This window comes from Rhineura floridana, chromosome 9 (genome assembly GCF_030035675.1).
Source record: "Rhineura floridana isolate rRhiFlo1 chromosome 9, rRhiFlo1.hap2, whole genome shotgun sequence".
In the NCBI taxonomy this organism is placed as follows: Eukaryota; Metazoa; Chordata; class Lepidosauria; order Squamata; family Rhineuridae; genus Rhineura; species Rhineura floridana.
In genome coordinates, this window is record NC_084488.1 from 7,877,073 (window position 1) to 7,890,913 (window position 13,841).

Consider the following 13,841-nt stretch of genomic DNA (forward strand, 5'->3'; position numbering starts at 1 on the left):
TGCTTATCTGAAAATATCATAAATTGAGAAAGTATATAGCTTTCAGTCTTTTTCTCTCTTGTGTGCAGGAGTCAAACAAGTTTAAATTTTCCATGGGCTGTTGAACAGAGCAGTGTTTTGAAAACCTTCCCAATATGAAGCTTTAATCTTATACTCACTTTTCTGGGAGTAAAGCTGCAATGCCAATCCCACATACCCGGAGTAAACCCCGTTGAATTCAGTAGGACTTACTTTTGAGTATACATGGTTAGGATTGTGCTGTAAATTAATGGGACTTTTGAATGAACAGAGCAAAGGATTGTGTTTGTGCTGTAAATCTTTCCTCCTCCAATCCTATTTTTTTAAAGCAATTAGGCAGGGTTTACTTAGGCACCACTGTTTTTATCTATCTGTCTGTCTGTCTGTCTGTCTGTCATGGCCCCGTCAGAGGACTCCTCAGATGAGGACGACTCGGGAGTAACAGCAGCAGACCCAGGAGCAGCAGGAGACACGGAGGAGCCTCCTGAGAATCCAGCTCCTTCTGCCCCTCAGCTGCAGAGCACCTCAGGGACAGCAGAGGCCCTGCAGCCAGACACAGACAGTGAACAGGATACTCCCCCCTCACCTGCAGAACGTAGACAGCAGAAGGTCAGGCAGAAGAGAGGCAGGCCTGTCTCCTTAAGGCCCAAACGCTGAGGGCTCACACCTGCTGTCCATCCTGCTCTTTATAAGGCACACCTTGGCTGCAGCTTGTTGCTGACTGCAACATCAGGCGTGGCTTTGTGTAGACCTAGTTTCCCTGCAGCATCTCTTTGACTGACCTCCTTGGCAATTGATCCCGGACCTCCACTGACCTCGCTTCTGGACTTCTGACTCTGCAAGTACGCTTCGGATAGGCCTAGCAGATTTACAACCCGACTGCTGGCTAAGGACTTTCCTTCCCTGCCAAAGACCCAGGAATTTCCAGCCCCCCCTGACACTGCTGATGCAGTGTAGAGCTGACACCATCTATCTATCATCTATCTATCTATCTATTTATTATTTGATTTATATCCCATCCTTCCTCCCAGCAGGAGCCTAGGGTGGCAGGAAACTAATATTGATTTTATTTTTAATACTAATTATGTAGGAAACTAATACTGATTTTTTAAATAAAATGTTCTGCAATGACCAAGTGGTTTTAACAATAGAATATTATATGGGGTGTATGTATTTTTACATCTCCAGTGTGTGTGTATATATGGAGTCTTCCCAACAACCCTGTGAGTTAGGGTTGCTGACTGGAAACCAAGGCAGCTCACAATAAGAAATAAATCCGTTTAAAATCCAATAACCATAAAAACAAGTATAAACAGTTTCAAAATAGCTTAAAGTGGCATGATTCTGAATTTTGGGTTGGGTGAGTGAAGTTCCTTATCACTTGAGGTTGCAGTTCTGTGCACGCTTCCCTATTTGAATAAGCCCCATTGAATACATTAGGACTCACTTCTGAGTAGACAAACATAGGATTGCACTATAAATATCTTTACAGGTTGTAAAAATAATAAACATCTTTGACAGTCATGCTTATATAAATATTTCTTCATACTATGTCCCGATAAGTATCTGATTTCACATGATGGTTATACATGATTATTTCCTCTACATTTTAAGTGTGCCCTTCTTCCTTGGGGTGGTCATGGTTCCCCTCTGTTGTTTTCATTCTGAGGAGCAGATCAGGCTGAGAGATGGTGAGTAGTCCATGGTCACCCAGTAAACTTTATAGTTCATTTCCATTTTAAAAAATTAATTAAAATGATTTGCATGAAAGCAAAGTTTATTAAGTACATCTACACAAGATGTTTAAAGCACATCCAACTCACATTTAAAGGACATGATTTCCCCTAAAGAATCCTGGGAGTGTAATTTCCCCCTCACAGTTATAGTTCCCACCACCCTTAACAAATGACAGTTCCCATGATTCTGTGGTGGGATTTGTGTGCTTCAAATGTGTGTTGAACGTGCTTTAAATGAATGGTGTGGATCTGCCCCATGTAGGGTTGCCAGGCTCAGGGGCTGAGACTGACCCTGTATCTTTAGTGAAAGAGAAAGTCAGCCAAGTGCAGGTGTTCTTGCAACACAGTAATGGGAAAAACCACAAGGTGGAATTCTCCCTTCCCCCTGTACAACTTTTAAAGATACAGAAGACCTCTTGGAGGCTGGGCCTGGCAACAAGAGGTCTTCTGCATCTTTAAAATTTGTGCAGGGGGAAGGGAGAATTCCACCTTGTGGTTTTTCCCATTACAGTGTTGCAAGAACACCTGCACTTGGCTGACTTTCTCCTCTTCTAAACATACAGGATCAGTCTCAGGCCCTGAACCTGGCAACTCTAGCCCCATGTATGCTGTGCATTCATTAGAGAATTGAAAAGAACAATTCTAAAAGATACTTTTTTAAACAAGGGAAGGGTTGTAGCTCAGTGGTAGGGCATATGCTTTGCATGCAATGGTCCAAAATTCAATTTCTGGAAAAGACTATTGCCTGGAATCCTAGATAGCCAATGCTCGTCCATGTCATCAGTACTGAGCAAGATGGTGCCAAATGGCCTGAGTCAGTATAAGGCAGATTCCTTTGTTCCTAAAAGAGGAAAGAGACCAAAGGCCACAGTGACTCCAAAATCTATTTATGTATTTTATTTACAACATTTATATACAGCTTTATTGTAAAAAAATCTCAAAGCAGTTTACAGAAGGAATTAAAACAATAAAACTATTGACAGAAACAGTTAAAGACAGGTATTTAAAAACATTCAAAATAATAAAACCAACAATGAGTTAAAAACATAAAAAGCATAATAGCTTCTACATGCCTGGGTAGGCTTGCTGAAACATAAATGTTTTTAGCAGGTGCTGAAAAGAGTACAATGAAGGTGTGTGCCTAATGTCAATAGGCAGGGAGTTTCAAAACATAGGTGCTGCCACAATAAAGGACTGATTTCTTACAAGTACTATCTGGCACCCTTAACATGGAAAGCACAACTTGAGCTTCGCCTCATAGAAAATCAGCAACCAGTGCAGATTTCAGAGCAGAGGTATTATGTGCTGATAGGGTCTCACTCATGTCAGCAATTGTACAACAGCATTCTGAACTAAGGGCAGCCCCCGGTCCGGTTGTGCTGCATGGGGATTTCTGTGACCTTGGCTGACTGCCTGGCAGGATTTTTTTAGTTTTGGTTTTTGGTTAGAACTCCTGACTGGTTGTGGGATGCTAAGTTTTCTGCCTTCCTCATAGGAATCTTCTTGTAGTTGGTATGGTAGTGCATTTAGGAAATCATCACTGTCTTTTGTTTTTGTTTTTCAATTTACATTTCATTTACCTTTAACCTCACTCCCTTACATCCATAGAACCAAACCAACAACAGTGGTTGCATGTGCTCAGCTCAGCCCCCTTAGACCCACTGATGATGTACCTTGTTGATTGCATGATGGTTTGTTTCTTGCTCCGTAGCAGTAAAAAAGAATTCACATACTGGGAAGTGTGGTTGCAATTGTTGTACCCAAGCTAATGCCTGTGAAGGTAGACCAAACCATGTGTTTTTTCTCTCTATCAATTATTATTCACTGGAATTTGGTTGGCTGTCAAAGTGAGTTTATAGCAGCCCATAGGGTACATAGAAAAGTGTAGAGAATCTTCTTACTCATTTCTCAAACCTCTTTCTGAAGTGAGGGTCAAAGCTGTAAAGGAATTTGGAGCAGCCATGTTGAAAGGTAGGGGCAGGGCATTCCAGGCAGGGGGTTTCCAACCCTGCTTGGATATGGATATCTTTGCAGAGGACCCCAAGTCAAGCATTACCAACAGCACAAGCCAAATCATATCTACTCAAAAGTAAGTTCTATTGAGTTCTATGGGGCTTAGTCCCTTAGTAAGTGTGTTTAGAATTGCAGCCTTCAGGGGCATCCATCTTTACTCCTGAGTACTACCATCTAACATAACACTAGGCTCCTTTCTTCCTACAATGGCCTTCTGGTGTAGGGTTGCCATATTCCAGTTCCACAAATCCGGGCAGGCTAATTTGCATATTATGCAAATTATTTGCAAATTATTTGCATGTTAATATTTGGATTGTCCAGTTGTTTTGTTTTTGTGCCTAGGAATTACCACCAAAAACTGGGGGAAAGATGTGAGGTTGTTGTTTTTTTAACATTTTCAGCCTTAAATGCCTAGACTCTAGTTTCCAACACTATGGAATATTTATTGATTGATTAAGAGGATTTATATCCTGCCCTTCTGCTGTTAAAAACAGAGCTCAGCACAGCTTACAAATATAATAAAAACAATAAAAATACACAATCAATATAAAAACATAATAAAAACACAAAATAGCAACAAACATAAAGTAAGTCAGGGCAGCAGTATGGTTAACCATAATAAAAACAATAAAAATACACAATCAATATAAAAACATAATAAAAACACAAAATAGCAACAAACATAAAGTAAGTCAGGGCAGCAGTATGGTTAACCATTACATATACGATATATTTCAGAGATGTGGTGGGTGGAGAAAAACAAGAAGCCAAAATGTTAAGAAAAGGAGTCTTTCACACCACATGCTCAGTTCTAAATACTGTTGCAGCAAGTTTTACAAGTTCCTCCAGTATTCCACTGGTGCAGGCACTCAGACATTCAAAGTATCTGTATGTTTCTTAGGTTTTATAAAAGCAGAGCTTTGCTTAACTCAAAATTTCTTCTCCCTTTGATCAACCACATCTACACAGGTTCCACCTCCATAATCAAAATGAAACTGGGCTTGGAAGTGTGCAACAACCCCACACATACCTTGCTAATTAGATTACCAATGCCAGGATGTCTGTCTTATCGACTACTCTCCTGCTACCCCCACCATCACCGGGCATCATGAAAGACCCAGTCCTGGGCTCAGAAAGAAAATAAATATCTGGTCCTTTTCAAAGTATTGATAAGCCTCTTGTTTTAATTAAAATAATAATTATAAATTCTTGCTCTTATCACTAATGGGAGTTAATTATCTTGCATATGCTGCTGTTGCTTCTATGGCTGTAATGGAGTGAGGTTAAAGATAAGTGAAATGCAAATAGGAAAAAAAAACACAGAAGGCAGTAACACTTTCCTAAATGTAATACCATACCAACCACAATGAGTAAGGCAGAAAACTCAGCATCCCACAACCAGTAAGGATTCCTACCCAAAAGCCAAAAATATGATAAATGAAGAAATATTTATATAAGCATGACTATCAAATATATTTATTATTTACACAAACTGTAAAGATATTTATAGTGCAATCCTAGGTTTATTTATTCAGAAGCAAGTCCCAGTGTATTCAGTGGGGCTTACTCTAACAGGGACAGAACTGCAACCTCAAGTGATAAGCAACTTCATTCACATAACCCAAAAGTCAGAATCATGCCACTTTAAGCTGTTTTGCAACTGTTTATACTTCTTTTTATGGTTATTGGATTTTAAATGGCTTTATTTCTTGTTGTGAGCTGCCTTGGTTTCCAACCCTACCTCACAGGGTTGTTGGAAAGACAACACACACACACACACTGCAGATGAATAAATACATACAGCCCATATAATAGTTTATTGTCAAACCAGTTGGTCATTGCAGAAAAATCAGTATTAGTTTCCTACAGAATAAAAAATGTAATACCTAAGTAAGCCCTGCCTACTTGCTTTAAAATAGGACTGGAGGGGCAACAGAAAGAGTTAGAACACAAACACAATACTTCTTTACATTCACTCCAAAGTCCCACTGATTTTCAGCACATTCATAACCATGTCTACTCAAAAGTAAGTCCCATTGAATTCAATTTACTCTGGGCATATGGGATTAGCAATGCTTTTACCCCCACAAAAGCAAGTATTGGGGAGGTTTTCAAAACACTGCTGAGGATCTGAATCCTGCACACAAGAGGGGAAAAAACTGAAAAGTATATACTTACCCAATTTATGAGATTTTCAGATAAACGGGGGTGGGGGGAACCACCATTTTCTGGCATTGCAATGAGGTTTTCTAGACACTGCCACAGGTCAACCAAACACTTCACTGATTGGCTGCAATCCTGAATGGGCGGGGTTAAAGCTACAAAGTGCTACAGTAGTTTAAAAAAAGATTTAACAGTCTGACATTTTTATGTATATCTAGAGAACTGGACCACCTAGAAACTTAATTTTTTAAAAAAATTAAAGCTGAGAATCCGGGCCACCTAAGGGGCTAACTGGGTGCCGGGTGGCATGCAAAGCATCTAGGTAATATGGCAACCCTATTCTGGTGACTGGCCTGGCCTGAGGGCACCTAAACCCTTCTTGCCAGATGCAAGTAGGCTAGATTAAATGTTCCCTGCCCAGGCTCCCATCTTTTAACTAAGATTTCTATCTGAATTTCCAATCCGAGAAATTGTTTTGTTTGAATTGTATGAGCCAAACAACTGTGGTTGATGCGTAATGTATCATGCTTAATGACATCACTAGGGACCATCCCTGTGACATCACTAGGGACCACCCCATGGCAACACTATTCCGCCCTGGGCTCCTGCTGGGAGGAAAGGCAGGATATAAATAAAATAATATATAAATAAATAAATAAGGCCCATCCCTGAAATGTCAAGGTTTGGGATGGTTCTGACCTGGCAACCCTAAAGAACCCCCCCCCACTGAAGTAAAACAAGTCAGGGTCAAAATAAAGCCCTCCCAGCCCTCTCACCTCAACAGTTTCTCTCTCACACACACTCACACTCTCACACACACACGTATCTAGAAGAAGGAAAGTGCAATAGTTTGCTTTAAAGCAGTATCTTCCATCTGTTGCTTTTGCCTTTGGGGAGGTGAGGGATGTGAGTGTGGTGTGTATTGCCTTTGGTACCAGCTTCTTATTTTTTAGGGATAGATTTAATTCATAGTAATAGGATAGAATGTTCCCCTATTTGATGCAGTCAGCCAACATTTCTTGCACATTTCCTGTATTTCCAGATGAGAGTTTTTAGTGGAATGGGTGCTGCTCATGTCTGCATGTTTTTGCATACCAACCCATTATTATCAAAATGTCATCCTTTTTTTTGTTTACATTTAATCCACATTTCCCCTTACTGTCAAAAATCCAATAAGTAAAAATAACGCATTATATTTCTGCAGTCACTGCTGCTGTGGAAGCTCATTGAAGCATTTGTACGAGGGATGGGTGCACAGTTTATGATGTGTGATGATGGTTGGGTGAGTGTTCTCTATCACCACACTCTGACTTCTATTTGTTCCTCACCTGAGCACAACACAGCCATTTTTGTCAGCAGCTCCTAATACCAAAGGAAAGGAACCTATTTCTACTTATTGCAACATGCTAGTTTGGAGGAAATATTCTCAAAGACCTTAATAGAACTTGCTGAAATGTGCATACAGAAACATTGGATCTGAATGACCCATCTGCAGATTTGGGGGACATAGGGAGGCTGCAAAGGGGATGAACGGAAGGGAAGTCCCATTTTCACAAGCAGAAGTCCCTTGCACAAGTGGATGTCACCCTTTCACTGCTATGAAAGTGTGCCATTAATTGTTCATTTACTCAGTGTACTTGTCTCAATTGTTCATGTAATTTTACAATGCCACACGTAGTGGCGACATGCAACCATTTTAATTCTAGAAGCCACAGAATATTTGCAGCCTGCCTGGGACCCATGCAGCATCCTGAGCGATCACCAGGTCTCATATCGAGCAAACCTTGGAAATAGTGCTTGAAGTTAACTTCACTGAAGTGACCTCTTCAGTCAGGCACAGATCTTGAGGGATAGAGGCAATTCCCAGAGGACTGAAATGACCAGGAAATTGTACAGATTCTGGCCAATTTCTTTTTCCACTTCTATGATTTTAAATGCTGTGGACAGTGTGCCCAAACAAGAAGGTTCAGTAATGCTTCTATAATCTAGTAGGTGCTCCAGCATGGACGATGTAGTTAGTCTTCAGGCCTCACATGATTGGCCAGAACTTTACTTTTGTGCTCGTAGATATTGAATGAAAGCAGAGGTTTGGGTTCTGCGGCTTCAGTATCTTAAGATTGCTCTCATTTGACAAAGACTAAAAAAAACCTCCTTTCATAAGAACTACTTTGCTGGATAAGACCAAAGGACCAGATAGCTCAGCAATTTGTGTCATGCCTGGCGAGGCAGGTATGTCTGGAAGCTTGCAAGCAGGACATGCTGTGGGAAAGATATATTTGGCAATTGAAGAGAAGGTGTTGTAGCTCATTTCATCTCCCCCTACCCACAAATAGAAACTTCTCTCACATATCTTATAATAATTAGAAAACTCATCATGAGGACTTCCGGGAAGGGTGACTTAGCCTGTGCCTGCTTTTGAGACGGGCTCCTGCCTCAAAAGAAGCTTATTCAGATATATCAGTCAGTTTTTTCTTTTTTTTTTGACTGATTAAACTTCTCCCGGGTAGGGAGAAACGAAGAGATTAACCTCAAAGCCTATTTTTGTTGGGACGACCAGATCTCATTAATTTATGGGACGAGGTCCAGCCGACGAAGGTGGGACGGATTTTCAACAGCAAGCTCTATCTGTTAAAGCGAACGTTCATCTTATCTTCTAAGAGAGAACGCACTAACAGGCAAGCACCCTTCTTTCTATATTTTTCTTTTACTTGACTTAAATTGTTGCTGTTTAAAAGAGATTTGCCAGATTGATCAGTTTTTGACATCTCACTGGGGAGCCATAACTTCTCTCTGCTACGCACTAATTAATAGCTTATCTCTGTTTTTGTTGCAAAAAGCTGTCCTGGATTTGCATTCTAAAGATATACACAGAAGAGGGATTTCTATTCCAGATTTTTATTTTGAAAAATATTATACTGTTTTGAGACTACTCTCTTTTTGGTCTATTTTATTTTGACGAATCTGTTTCTTGACGATTGCCATTAATTGTTTCGATCCTGGGAACTGCATTTTGTTTACTTAACTATTGGAGAGATAAGGCTGTCTGCACTGTTTATACTGTGATGTCACCAAGTTTGGAGTATTAACCCAATTGTTGCTGAAATAAGAAGTGGTTTTCCTATATTTTTCTTTTAAAATGGCAATTAAGAAAGTGGCTGAAAATCTGGAAATAACTATGTTTCAGAAAATAATGGATGAGATTGAGATAACGAAAATTGAATTGAGTAAAATGAAGCAGGAGATTAAAGATATAAGGGTCCCTGTGAGAGAGGTGACCCTGGAAGGGGTCCCTGTGAGAGAGGAGACCCCGGAGATTGGAACAGGGGTTCCTGTGAGAGAGGAGACCCTGGAGACTGGAATAGGGGTCCCTGTGAGAGAGGAGATCCCGGAGATTGGAACCAACGTGGAACAGGAACAAGATTTGGAGTCTATGGACTTTAGAAATAAAATCTATTGTTTGGAACTCAATGTTATCTCTGAAGAAATGAATGAAGATTCTAGAGTTAAAGTTATCAATGGCATGGATAATCTTCTGGACTGGAATGATGTGATGGAGCCCAATATAGAGAAAATCTATGGAATTAACTGCAGCCATGTGACAATGGAAAAACTTTTAAGAGATGACCCAGTGCATTTTGAAAAAAAGAACAGAGATATGATTTTACAGCAGTATTTCAGCAACCTATTCAGAATGGATGGCAAGAAAATATTTGGGATAGAGGTAATTCCCATCAGACTCTTACTATATGACTATGGCTTTGACAGCAAGATTATTATGGAATACTGATAATGGAAGATTGGATATTGAAATTACTGGACTTAACAAGACTACTGAAGATGGAAGATGGAAAATGGAACTAATAGAGATAATAGAACAATGGCTACTGAAATTATTGAACCTAACAGATTCTGATGTGATGGATTAATTGAAATGTTTATTTTGACTATGGTTATGACAATAAGATTATCATAATTAGTAATGAGATGGATTAATCGATATGCTTATCTGGAAAAAAAAAATTGATAGATATATTTCTTAAAGAATTGAAACCTCTCTTTGACTTTTTGTGGAAAGAATAAAGTAATGTTTATGAGATTTGATGATTAAGTAAGATAACTACTGGAGGAAAGTGATTTTATAATATGACTTAAGAGACAGGATTGTTATATATTATAGACTTATAACTGATTTGATCTTTGACAAATGGGAAGTCAATATTTTACTCTTTATTTTTTATTTTTGTTTTTTTTTTCTTTTTTTCTTTTTGTTTAACTATTTTTGATTTTGTTTTTTGTCTTTGAATGTTTTATGATTTTGTCTTGTATGTTTTATGAAAATCTGAATAAAAATTATTGAAAAAAAAAAAGAAAACTCATCATGAATAGGGTTACCAGATCTCTGATTTTTAGCCAGAGACTCAGGTTTTTTTGGGTCCTCTCCGGGTGACTCACCTTAATCTCTGGATTTACAGCTTTCATTTTTTTTAAAAAAAATTCTAGGTGGTCTGGTTCCAGAGATATACACCAAAAGTCAGCCACCCCCCACAACTTCTTAGTTGCTCTAAGTTCTGCTCTATTCCCTCCCCTTTCAGGTTTTTAACCAATAAGAAGTCAGGGTTGTGATTGACAAGGAATTAGAGAGTAAAAAAAATGATAGAGTCAAATTGAATTGTCTGCCTTCAAGTTGATTCCAACTTATGGCGACCCTATGAATAGGGTTTTCGTCGTAAGCTGTATTCAGAGGGGGTTTACCATTGCCTCCCTCTGAGGCTGAGAGGCAGTGACTGGCCGAGGGCTCAGAAAATGTGCTTTTTTCCTGCTTTTCTGAACATCTCACAGATTGAATAAGTAAGCTTTCAGTCTTTTTCTCTCGTGTGTAGGAGTCAGACAGGTTTAAATTTTGAAGAGAGCAGTGTTTTGCAAACTTCCCAATATGAAGCTTTAGTCCATTACTTGCTTTTCTCTCACCCTCCAATCCTATTTTTAAAGCAATTAGGCAGGGCTTATTTAGGTATCACTGTTTTTATTATGTAGGAAATGAATACTGATTTTATTTTTTTTAATGTTCTGCAATGATCAACTAGTTTTGACAATAAACTATTATATGGGTTGTGTGTATTTTTACATCTCCAGTGTGTCTGTGTACATGGGAATCTTTCCAACAACCCTGTGAGGTAGGGTTGCAGTCTGGAAACCAAGACAGCTCACAATAAGAAATAAATCCCTTTAAAATCCAATAACCATAAAAACAAGTATAAACAGTTGCAAAACAGCTTAAAGTGGCATGATTCTGAAGTTTGGGTTGCGTGAATGAAGTTGCTTATTACTTGAAGATGCAGTTCTGCCCCTGTTTGAGTAAGCCCCACTGAATACATTGGGACTGGCTTCTGAATAAATAAATGTAGGATTGCACTATAAATATCTTTACAGGTTGTGTAAATAATAAATATATTTGATAGTCATGCTTATACAAATATTTCTTCATTTTTCATATTTTTGGTTTTTTGTTAGGAATCCTTACTGGTTATGAGATGCTTAGTTTTCTGCCTTACTCGTAGGAATCTTGTGGTGGTGGTATGGTATTGCATTTAAGAAATCATCACTGTCTTTTGTTCTTCTTTTTCTATTTGCATTTCATTTACCTTTATCCTCACTCCCTTTCATCCACAGAAGCAACAACAGTGGTTCTATGCATTCCGCTCAACATTCTTAAACCCACTGATGATGCACTGGAATTGGGTTGGCTGATGAAGTGAGTTTATAGCAGCCCACAGGGGAGACAGAAAAAAGTAGAGAATCTTCTTACTCATTACTCAGACCTCTTTCTGAAGTGAAGGGTCAAATCTGTAAAGAAATTTGGATGTTAAAAGGTAGGGGCAGGGCATTCCAGGCAGGGGATATCTTTGCAGAGGATCCCTAGTCAAGCTTTACCAACAACACAATCCAAACCATATCTACTGAGAAGTAAGTCCTATTGAATTCTATGGGGCTTAGTCCCTTAGTAAGTGTGTTTAGAATTGCAGCCTTCAGGAGCATCCGTCTTTACTCCCGAATGCTCCCATCTAACATCTCCACAACACTTGGCTGCTTTCTTCCTACAGTGACTTTCTGGTGACGCCTGGCGGCACTTAAACCCTTCTTGCCGAAAGCAAGTAGGCTAGATTAAATGTTCCCTACCCAGGCTCCGTCTTTTAGCTAAGATTTCTAGCTTGATTTCCAATCAGAATTTTTTTTAATTGTATGCTCCAAGCAACTGTGATTGATGCTTAAGGTATCATGCTTAATGACATCACTAGGGCCCGCCCCCATGAAATCACTTGGGCCCACCCCTCAAATCTCAGGTTTTGGGATGCTTCTGACCTGGCAACCATAATCACAAGGGCTTTAATGAGCTCACAATTGTGGAATTTCCCAATAGCTATAATTTCCTGCATGAAACGTTGTGCATCATCATGGCCTATATCATGACAGTGACCATTAGGTAGGCTGTAATCCACTTACTATGGAGTAAGAGTAAGACCCATTGAATGTGCTGGTACATATGCCCAAATAAACATGCATATGATTACCAGTCTGCTACATCTGTCTGCTCTAAAGTCCGTCATATTATTTAATACTTGTTAATTTATTAAGGTTGTTGTTGTTAGGAATGCCATTGGCATTTACTGGGAAGGTTATAAAGCACCTGAGGCAGATCATGTTTAGTTTCACTTGCCTGTTAGAAGGCACAAAGATAAGTCCTTCCTCCTGCAAAATTTTCTGTCCTGTGCTGTGCTTTGATTTTGTAATAAATCAACAGGAATTATTTTATTTCCTTTGGATAAAGATGTATTGGGGAGGACCTTCTTATGTGAGTTTTTAGTCAAATCAAAACCATTTTATTTATTTATCTGTTTATTTGATTTATATCCTGCCCTTCCTCCCAGCAGGAGCCCAGGGAGACAAACAAAAGCACTAAAAACACTTTAAAACATCATAAAAACAGAGTTTCATTCTTGGAGAGCCTTGGAGAATTCCTCTGGAACTTTTGCAATTGTGGAGGGATTTGTGGAGGAATATTTACTGATAAGTAAATTTCCAAATTTCTCAGAAGGTTTTTGCACATCTATAGCTAGGAGTATTATAGTTCTTAAAATTGGAGAAACAATGCCAAGCATACTCTAGTATTTTAGATTCTACTGAGGCTATCACAGTTTTCAAAGTCCCATGCCAGTTTACTTTACACCCTTAAATTCCCAGTTTGGATTATCTGTGGTTCTAACATCACAGAGAAGCTGATAAGATCTTGCAGAAGATGGTGCCATCCTAATAAAAAGTCTCTGTCCCTTCTAGGATTCTGACATCATGGAGTCATCACAAGCTAAGCAACAAAAGAGGAGTGAGGTGAAGGAATTTGTTGTTATTGTTATATGCCTCCAAGTCGACTACGACTTATGGCGACCTTATGAATCAGTGACCTCCAAGAGCATCTGTCATGAACCACCCTGTTCAGATCTTGTAAGTTCAGGTCCGTGGCTTCCTTTATGGAATCAATCCATCTTTTGTTTGGCCTTCCTCTTTTTCTACTCCCTGCTGTTTTTCCCAGCATTATTGTCTTTTCTAGTGAATCATATCTTCTCATTATGTGTCCAAAGTATGATAACCTCAGTTTCATCATTTTAGCTTCTAGCGATATGGTGAAGGAATAAAAGGCACCCAAAAAAGCTTTTAATGCAGTTTTTTAAGGGTACCTGTAAGAAGGGTGTCACCAGAAGTAGGGAATTATCTTTTAAGATGGGTGTCTTCTACCCTGTTTTATCCCAGATACCATTGTTCCTCTTTGCTTGAGAGCTAGCACAATTGTTCAACTGCTTTATGGAATTGCTAAGTATTTTTAAGTCAATAATGGTGGAGAAAAGTCAAAGATAAAAG